Raw genomic sequence first — 10,978 nt, 5'->3', positions numbered from 1 at the left:
AAACCGTCACCTAGGCCTTTGGCCCTGGCTCTGAGTAACTAGTCCTAGACTAGTCAAGCGCTTATAATTTTCATCGACCTTAGGGTCGATCCAGCATCAATGCTCCCAAAGTCATTCAACGCTGATATCGATTAGATCTAATCTTTTATCGGCCCTGCGTTCATGACGCTTATGCTGTTTTTGGCTCTTAGGTCAGTGATGCGCGACCAGTGCCGTCCCTGACTAGTCAGTGCCATACACAAGTAAGCAATGCTACCAAACATATATCATATGTCAAATATCTGAATACAGGGCATTCAGCATGCTTACATAACAATTGCTAGCATAATTAGGACCATGCATAAACACAGAGGCTCAAGCTCTGAACAATCTCATATTCAATATTCATAGCATGCCCTAATCACATGTTTCTCATGCAACACATGTATCACATTTAATCACTTGACATGCCTCAACAATAACCATGCATGTCACATTTATGCATCAAGAATAACCATGCATATCATATTTAAACATCCAATATGCATCAAGAACAACCATGCATGTCATATTCATAGGGTGTAGTTTTCTTACCTTTGGTCTAAGCACGGGTTACCAATAAACGAGCCACAAGCACAATCCTTATTCCAAGCCTCTAGTGATAACCTAGTCACAACCACAAATGGTGATCCAATAAGTTCAAGTTCTAAAACCAATCCCGGAACCAAGACCTAGCCTTTGAGACAACTAATCCCACTAAACCGGGTAGTAGGAATGATCCCGAAGCCTAAGGTTTGAGTTCCCAAGCATAAAACATCATTTCGACCACAAACGCCCTCAAGCGTCGCGGCCCCAACCAAAACAAAAGCATCAGGGGCAAGTGCCGCGGCGCCCTACACCTAGTGTCGCGACCCCCAGAGATCCCAAAGTCTTCCACCTGCTTCATTGAGCTTGGGCCGCGGCGCCCAAGAACAGGGCCGTGACCCAACCTCGGACCAGCTCCGACTTTAACCTTTTAAAACCTCCCAAAAACATATCCAAACATCTCCAAACTCAAAAATCAAAGTTTCCAAACATCCCCATGATCCAAAATCAACAAAACCCAAGTCTCAAATCTAACAAAAACTCATCAAAACACAAAGTTCAATTCAAGCTTAAAAACTTTAAAAAACTTAAAACTTAAAACTTGAATTACCTCCAATTGAGTTGTTTCCAACTAAATCATTCGACTAATAAGCTTTTAATCTTCCCTAGGATCGCTATACCTCAATCCTCGCTTGAATCCAAGTCCTAGAACTCAAGTTACCTTCGAAAATGCGATCGAGAGACGAAAATGGAACTTTGAGGGAGAGAAAACTTACTGAACGTTCCTTTATTCCTTTAAAGGTTACTTCAAGCTTAAGTAGCCTCAAACAAATCCTAATGCTCAAGGTCCCGAAAACATCCCCGGGGGCAAAATAGTCAAAACCTCCAGAATTTCCCCCCGATCTTACTAACTCCTAATTTATCACCAAATATTGATTTCCATTACCCAATAACCCGGTAATGCTCTATATTTTTATGCTATTTAGAAAAAATTTAAGTAACTTTTTTAATATAGATTTTTTAGGATATTGTTTGGTAGCTTATAAATACAACATAAAAAGACTATTTTTGGTAACTCACTAAGTTAGTTGGTTCCTTTAAATTTGTGGCATACCCAAGAATTTAGTTATATCAAAAGGTAACCAATTGATGTCTTAAATGATTTTAAAATCAATGAAAATGTAACTTTTGAAAGTAACTATGTAGTATACTAAATATCATCATTTTCTAATAAGCTATTCATGGTAACTTGGAATTATAGGAGTAACTTTTTATATTATATGATAGCTAATTAGTTTCTAAAATAGGCTTGAAGGTAATGTAAACTTATCTTAAATAATAAGTGTTATCCCTGTTTCATGCATGGGCTCGGGGCCTTCATCTAGGGCCATGTAAGCATGTGGACCCGGCCCAAGACCTCTTGGTACGGAAAGTGTCCGAGAGGGGTATGGACCGGGGGTGCACGTCTGGGCCCATTTGAGGGGTCCGGTATGGACCTCCGGGCCCCGTACTCCAGGACGGTCGTCCGGGCTGATGTACAGATCATTCGGATCCCCCACGACCTGCGCGTCCAGGTCCCGGACCCTGGTACGGTCCAGGCCTGTGGTAAATGGAGAGGGACAAAGGTAAATGGACCCGGATCACCTCATCCCCGGTTGGAGGGGCCAAGCGTCCTGGACCCTGAAGTCGCCCCACTCCCCGTGGGCGCTGTCCCCACTTTTCACCTGCAGAAGAGCCCACCTCGGGATTGCACGCCGTTGTTTCAGGTTTGCGCTGCCAAGTACTCTGATTGGTCTTGTCTCCTGAGTCTGCCTCGTAACTCGAAATGTCCAGACCAAAAGCACCGTTTTGTCGGGCGAGATATAGCTCTTGAGTCAACTTATTGGGCCTTAGCTGGTCTGGAATTCATGTATTTTGTATCTTTTGTTTTGGGCTTCCACTAGAAAGGCCAAGAATATCCTTATCTCTGATGGGCCCGGGTCGTATCCGGCCCAAGCCCAGTGTTCCCATAATCCTATAAATATAGGCTACAGAACACTGTAAAAAGGATCTCTCTTCATCTAAGATACAGTAACCCTGTCAAAATACAGAGAAAAAACTCCATTGTAAAAGGTTGTTCAAGCTCTAATATTACAGACTCGTGGACTAAGGCTAGTTAACGCCCCAACCACGTAAAAACCCTGTGTTAATCTTCAGCTTTCATTACAATTATCTTTAAATAACATATATAAATATAGTTACCGAAAATATCAGTTAACAGTTTGGTGCTTTCATTGAGAGCTGAAGGAAGCTAGTGCTAACGTCAAGCCTCTATTACAATGGTGAACACTCGACACACCACCTTCGACCCCAACAATCCGGAGCAGGACAACAGAGACCCGCTGCCTTCACAGCATATTCCGCAGGATCTACCCGAGAGTGCGCCTCCCCAAACATCTCACCACGGCAAGTCACAGGACTATGAGGGTGGGACAGAGTACGAGGAGGAGTATTATGAAGAGGAAAATGAGGGGGAGTACCACGACGAAGCAGCAGATCCCGAGACCCCCGAAGGAGAGCCCGACCAGCACGACTTGGAGATGACCAGACTTAGGCAGCAAGTCCTAGATCAGGAAGCCAGGATTGCTGAGTAAGCGGAGGCACATCGACTGATGCAAGAGTCTCTCCAAGCCCTGCAGGCGCTCATGGCCGCGCAAGGTACGGCAACCAATCCCGCAACCGGCCCACTTCCGGAAACGCAGTAGCCTGCTCCGCAAGAGCGAGCCGGGGTCCCCGAAGGATCCGGCCCGGCGCCTCCCCCAGAGCCAGCTCCAGGGAACCCGGGCAGGGAGAAAGAGAAGGCCGGTGGAAAAACCCGAGAAAAGACCACCCCCGTCGCAAAAGCTGGGACCCGTTCCCGGCCGCTCCCTAGGAAAGAGAAGGTGCGCCCCGTCCCAGGAGGAGGCCACCCGATCGATCCGCAGGGGACGCGGCCGCGGAACGCACAGCCCCGGCATGCCCCAGGGCGAGACAGGCGGGAAGGATCTCTGCACCCGAGTGCCTCGGTTAACAAGAACCGTCGGGAACGGCCCCACCGCGAGGAACGTCATGCACTCAGTTCAGGGGACGACACTTCCCGGATAGACTTGCGCGATGGACTGAACGCTCGGAAGGAGCGGGCCCGCAAGTAAAAGATTTTCCCCCGAGATGGCGACCTCAGGAACAACATCAAGGACAGGAGGAACGAGAGAATCCCCCTGGAGGATGGCATGGCCAGACAGCTCATGGAGCAGATGGCCGCGTTGAAAAAGGTCACAGATCGCCTGGTCTGCAAGCAAGAAGGCGCGGACACCGACTCCGACGAAGAGGATAAAGAGCCCTGCGCAAGGCACATCCTGGACGCCGTACTCCCCAAGGGGTTCAAGATGCCAAGCTTAACCGCCTATACTAGAAATACCGACCCCAGGGACCATCTGTCCCAATACAACCGACTCATGACAGTGGCCCATGTCAGCGACGACGGCAAGTGCCTCTGCTTCTCGATCACTTTGGGAGGTCCCGCCGAAGAATGGTGGAAGAGACTTAAGCCGGGGTCTATCCAATCCTGGTCCGGGCTACAGTCAGCGTTTCGAAAGCAGTTCGTGGCCGCCATGAGGATGGATATGCAAATCAGCGCTCTCGCAAATATTAAGCAACTCCCCGCGGAGACATTGAGGGCCTACATCCAGCGCTTTACTGAAGAAGCCTCCAAGACGAAAGTGGACGACGGACAGCGCCTGGTGGCACTGCAGTCTGGAATCCGGGCCGGGTCCCCCCTCTGGGATGACATGTAGCGTAGCAAGGCCGCCACCTTGGAAAAGTTCATCAGGAGGGCCCAAGGATTCATCAACTGGGAGGAAGCCCAGATCCAGGCCTTCGGGTGGCCCCCGGCTCCTCATCCCATCCCCCAGACGTTCCCGAGACATGCGGGACAATTCCCGGGACCGGCCGTCGCGCCCGGAATCAGTTACACCCCTACGGTGTACGGGCCTGCCACTTCGGGGTACGCCTCAGCCCAATCAACCTACTTCTCCGGGTATGGCATCGCGCCGGCAGGACACAGCATGGCCCCTGTCGGGGCCCAGCAGTCACAAATAGGAATAACTGAGGCAAGCGTGAATCCTTCCCGGGGGAAGCGGTCTGGCAAAGGCCAGAACCGACCCGAGCCGGTCAAGAAGGGGAAAAGGGGCTACGAGCCCCAATATTCAGAATACGCCAACCTGGTGGACACCAGGGAAAACATCTATCTGGTGACAGAAAGGGCGGTTCACTACCGGAAGCCTAGCCCCATGTAACGCCCTACTTCCTTAGAGCCGTTACCAAGTGTGTTTAAAATCGTGCTTTCAACTCGCTAATCGAGGTTTTAATTCAAAACGTGTAACTAAGCCATAATTAAAAGGAAAACATTAGAGAAAGTAGTTTTTCATAGCTAATCATAAAGGTTTACACTTGGGATCCCAAATCATAGTTTAGAAAATATTTACAATACAAAACTGATCAGAGTCAACTAAACAACAAAATCTAAGTTCATTTACAAGCATCTCCCAAAATCCCCTAGCTGTGACAGCCAGGCTGGCCGGACATGTACACGCAGCCTCACGCCAGTTGTGCTCATGGTTGGTTGATCTTCTCTTTACCCTTACCTGCACCACAGAGCATCTGTGAGCCGAAGCCCAGCAAGAAAACCCATAACAGATAACATATGCAATACACGAATCAAACATATAAACAGGCCACCAACGGCTAAACACATACGGCCTAGCCGTCCCAGGCGTTTACCAAGCCCTGGGTTCGCGGACCACGCCGTAAGGATATCCCAAGTATCCTGTTAGGGACTTGCCCTGGCAACTTGCACCCCACGTGCTCAACGCCGCTCCCGGCCTCTTGCCGTTCTCGGCCTTGCACTCATCGTGCTTGACGCCGTTCCCGGTCTACACCGTTCCCGGCTCTTGCCGATCACACATATAATATCAAACACGATATAGCAACAAGCACATAATTCAAGCATAAACAGATAAAGAGCCATGCTCTGCAATTCTAGCATATAGGGCTCGGCCCTGCATATCATTTCCATTCAACACATTGGGCTCAGCCCTGCACACAAGCTCTATGGAAACAAGGGTTTTCTTACCTGAGTTCCGAGCTTCCTGAGCACCGATGCCCCGAGCACAGTCCGCTAACGTGAGCCTCGCCGAAATCCTAGTCACAACACATAACAATATCCGACCATCAAATTCTAACCCAACAAATAATCTCAAACCATAACCCTAACTTTCGGGACCTTGAATTCTATCAATCCGAATGATAAAATCCATCTCGAGCCTTACCCTTTAAGTTCAGTCAAAAATATCATTAAAATCCTAACTGACACTAAGGGCCGCAGCCCCACCCTCTAGAGTCGCGGCTAACCTCAAAACAGAGGCTAGCTCTCCACTGACCCCTACGCGGGCCGCGGCGCGCCCTGCAAGCGCCGCGGCGTGCTTGAATTTTCTCAGCCTCCCATGGCTGCGCGCGCATGCGGGCCGCGGCACACCCCTCCTAGGGCCGCGGCGCTATACAGCGAACCCAGATTTTCCCATCAGTTTTTCATCCTTTCTTCAAGCCAATTCCCACCAAAGCTAAGCCAATAATCCCAGGATAATAATACCTTCATTTCAGCTCAATATTAACACCAAAACTCAACAGAATTCTACTCCAAAATACAATTATAACACCCAAAAATAGCCTAAATTCTATCCATATGCAAAGCTTAAAACTTGGCTGATACTTGAACATAACTTCCATGGAAAACTTACCTCTTGCTGAATTCAAACCCCTGATGTTGAACCTTAATCCACAAGCTTTAAGCTTCTGAGTTAACACAACTGAATCCCCTTGTTTATGCTAGCTTGCACCAAGAATTCCCTATGAGTTTCCTCTTGAGTTTTACCTTAGAAAGTGAGAAAGAGATAAGCTCAAGCTAACTTCAGTCCAAAGAAAAGTATGGGTCGGTTTCACAAGTTTCTAAACAATTCCTTTCTTTTATTGTTTTATATAACTTAAGTCTAAAGGTTACCTCAAGGCTCGGGGTGTCAAAACGTCCCCGAGGGCAAAAATGGTAAATTCCCCAAATATTCCCACCTAGGCATTCTATCCTCAAATATATCTCCAAATATTTATTTCCATGTCCCGATAATCCCATAACTCAACTAATACCCGAATTATCCCTCGACTCGCCCCGAGTCCGAATCTCAACCCCGTTGTGACTCTCTGGCTAACCGCTCCCCAGGACTGTCTCGAATCGTGCTGTACAGACATATCACACGTATACAACATATACTTCATTTATCACATTTATGCCCCCAATATCCAGACGGGGCCCATATGCACATTTAACTCAATTAAACAGGCATCATAATCATATATACACATAAATTCACATACAAGCAAATTAAATCACTTATTGCCCTCCAGGCACACTAATCAAGGCCCTAAGCCCAATTAGCAAATTCGGGTCGTTACACCCCATGTTTAAAGGAGGGAGGAATCCGCGAGACACCAGCAAAATGTGCGCCTATCACAAGGATGTGGGCCACACCACCGATGAATGTCGACAGCTCAAGGATGAGATTGAAAATCTCATCAAGCTGGGGCACCTCCACCAGTGGGTAAGGATGCCCGTGGGAGTCCCGGGCCTGTCAGCATGCCCCGGACAACCCGCGGCCCTGGGAACGACCCGGGTATATCCCCCCCAAGGGGGGTATGCACAGGGACCCCCGGCGCCAGCCCCTCAGGGGACCCCCACCGCGCAAGTTCCCGGCCCCGGAATGCCTTATCCCTCCGGGGCAGCACCCCCTCGAGTTGACGGACATGTAGCAACCATCTCGAGCGGACCTCACTTGGGAGGGCCATCGAGAAGTGACCAAAAGCGCTACCTCAGCGAGCTGGACCACGACCGGGAAGTTTGTGCCCTTGTCCAGGCTCCGGCTTAGCGCCCTAAGTTGATGAACCTCCCCATCACCTTCACATAGGACGACGCCCGCAATGTCCACTTTCCACACCACGACCCGCTGGTCATAGATGCTCAAATTGCCAACAAGTTGGTGTCCCGCGTGTTGGCGGACGACGGAAGCTCCGTCAACTTGTTGTTCAAGCCCGCTTTCACCACTATTTGCTTAATGGATGCGGATCTGGCATCGTGCCCGACCCAGATTTACGGCTTCAACGGAGATGCACTTCTCCCCATGGGAAAGATCCAGCTGCCTGTTACGTTGGGGAGTGAATTGTAGCTCTCGTTCAAATTCTGCACCTTTGTAGTGGTGGACTGCCCCACCGCTTACAACGTCATATTTGGCCGGCCCGCACTGGTCGAGTTCGGGGCCATCACCTTCATCTGCCATCTTTGCATGAAGTTCCCATGCGACAACGGAGGGGTAGGGACCGTCCGGGGAGACCAAAAGAGCCCCCATAAATGCTACCATGTGTCAGCCCGGCCCATATACATGCTCCGGGAAGAGCTCGTCGAACCAAATCCCCTCCCGCCTGCTGAGAGGGTGGTCCAGGAAGACGACGACCTGGACCCGCGGATAGGGGATGACCGTGTCCTGGAACCCATGGACGAGATAGAAAAGGTGTGCATCAGCGAAACCGATCCGACCCGGATCATCCAAGTCGGAAAGAGCTTGCCGGCAGACATTCGGGCCGCCATCATCGCCCAAGTCAAGGGAAACCAGGACCTTCTGGCCTGGTCCCACTCCGACATGACCGGGATCGACCGCAATATCATTTACCACGCGTTAAGTATTGACCCAAACGCAACCCCGGTCCGCCAGATACGCAGGCCTTTGGGGACAGAGAGGGCCGAGGCCCTTAAACTGGAGGTTGAGAAGTTGTCTTCCATCAACTTCATACGCGAGGCTGTATACCCCGTGTGGCTGGCCAATCCCGTCTTGGTGCCGAAACCGAATGGGACCTGGAGAACGTGCATTGACTTCACGGACCTCAACAAAGCCTGTCCGAAGGACTGTTTCCCGCTCCCCCGGATCGACCAAATGGTGGACGCTACGTCTGGATACGAGATCTTGAGCTTCATGGACGCTTACTCCGGATACAATCAGATCTCCATGCACGTGGCAGATCAGGAGCACACCAGTTTCCAAACCGACAAGGGAATCTACTGCTACATAGTCATGCCTTTCGGACTGAAGAATGTCGGAGCCACTTACCAAAGGCTCGTCAATCGGATGTTTCGGGCCCAGTTAGGGCGAAACATGGAGGTATACATCGACGATATGCTGGTCAAGTCCAAGACATCCCGGAACCATTCGGACGACCTGGCAGAGGCTTTCGCAGTCATCCGGAAATACGGGATGAAGCTGAATCCCAAAAAGTGCACTTTCAGCGTGGCCTCCAGGAAGTTCCTGGGCTTCATAGTGAGTTTCCGGGGAATAGAAGCCAATCCAGATAAGATCAAGGCACTGATCGACATGGCCTCTCCCCGGAAGCACAAGGACGTGCAAAGTCTGACGGAGCGAGTAGCCGCTTTGAGCCGTTTCGTTTCTAAAGCCACGGACAAGTGCGTCCCGTTCTTCAACATCCGTCGGGGAAGCCAGCGTTTCGAATGGTCACCCGAGTGCGAAGAGGCCTTTCGAGAGCTGAAAGAACACTTGGCCAAAGCCCCAATCCTGGCGAAACTGGTAGAGGGGGAGCCCCTGTACCTATACCTGGTCGTGACTGAGCACGCGATCAGCGCAGCGTTGGTGCGGGAGGAAGAAAGGACACAGTTCCCGGTATACTATGTAAGCAAGCGATTGCTGGACGCTGAGTCTCGGTACCCGTTGATCGAAAAGTTGACTTTCTGCCTGCTGATGGCATCCCGAAAACTTCGACCCTACTTTCAGGCCCACGCCATAAAGGTCCTAACCAACCATCCCCTGCAGCAGGTGTTGCAGAAGCCCGAGTCATCGGGAAGACTCCTGAAGTGGGCCATGGAGCTGAGCCAGTTCGATATATGCTACGTCCCCAGGGTGTCCATCAAGGGACAGGCCCTGGCCGATTTCATCGTTGAATGTTCTGGCACGCCTCCGGAAGACGATATTCCCGAAGCCACCACGGCGCCCGTGTGGAAAGTCTTCGTGGACGGAGCCTCGAATGAGAACGGGGCCGGGGCAGGGATCATCTTGGTATCGCCTCAAGGATACCAGTTGCAAAATGCCCTCCGTTTCCAGTTCAAGGCGTCAAATAACGAAGCAGAGCATGAAGCTGTCCTAGCCGGCCTGCGCTTGGCCTGAGAGGTAGGGGCAACGAACCTAGAAATTTATAGCGATTCCCAGCTAGTTGTCAGAAAAATCTCGGGAGAATATCAGACTGAAGGCGAGAGAATGGCGGCCTACGTGACTCAAACAAGGGAAATGCTACAGGCATTCGTAGCACATTCCACCCGCCAAATCCCCCGAGAGCAGAATGTCTTCGCGGATACACTAGCAAAGCTGGCCACCGACGCCGAGGCTGAGCTCGCCGGACTGGTCCCCGTCAACCATCTCCCCGTCCCGAGCATCAGGGCCCCCGCCGTCCACAACGTCGACCACTCCCTTTCCTGGATGGGACCGCTCATCCGCTACCTGTCTACCGGGGAAGTTCCAAACGACCGGGCCGCAGCCAGGAAACTCCAGTACCAAGTCCACCGATACGTCATGATGGACGAAAAACTATACCGCCGGGGTCTGTCCATGCCTTACCTCAGGTGCGTGTCCGGGACTGAGCTGAGCGCCATCATACATGAGGTGCACGAAGGTTTTTGCGGAGATCACACTGCCGGGCCCAACCTGTCCAAGAAGATCCTGCGCCAAGGATACTTATGGCCAACCATGAAAAAAGACTGTATTGATTACGTCCGCAAGTGCGAACAGTGCCAGAGGTACGCGAAGGTCCCACGGGCCTCCCCTACAGAGATAACCTTGATGAATAGCCCCTGGCCCTTCGCAGTGTGGGGGATCGATCTTGTTGGCTCTCTCCCGACCGGAAAGGGAGGGGTAAAGTATGCCATCGTGGCTGTGGACTATTACACGAAATGGGTTGAGGCGGAGCCCATGAACACAATCACTTCCAAAAAGACCTTAGATTTCGTTATCAATAACATAGTGTGTCGATATGGCCTCCCCTACAAAATCGTGTCCGAAAACGGGAAGCAGTTCGACAGCGCCCACTTCATGGATTTTTGCGAAAGACACGGTATAGTGAAGAGCTTCTCCGCGGTTGCCAGGCCTCAGGCAAACGGGCAGGCAGAAGCCGTGAACAAAATCCTGAAGGGGACACTGAAGAAAAAGCTCCAAGCCTGTAAGAGCAAATGGCCCGAGGAACTGCCCCGCGTGCTGTGGGCTTACCAGACTACCGAGCGGACGTCAACCGGACACACCCC

Source organism: Humulus lupulus, chromosome 9 (assembly GCF_963169125.1).
Source record: "Humulus lupulus chromosome 9, drHumLupu1.1, whole genome shotgun sequence".
Lineage (NCBI taxonomy): Eukaryota > Viridiplantae > Streptophyta > Magnoliopsida > Rosales > Cannabaceae > Humulus > Humulus lupulus.
Note: the sequence above shows the minus strand (reverse complement) of the source record.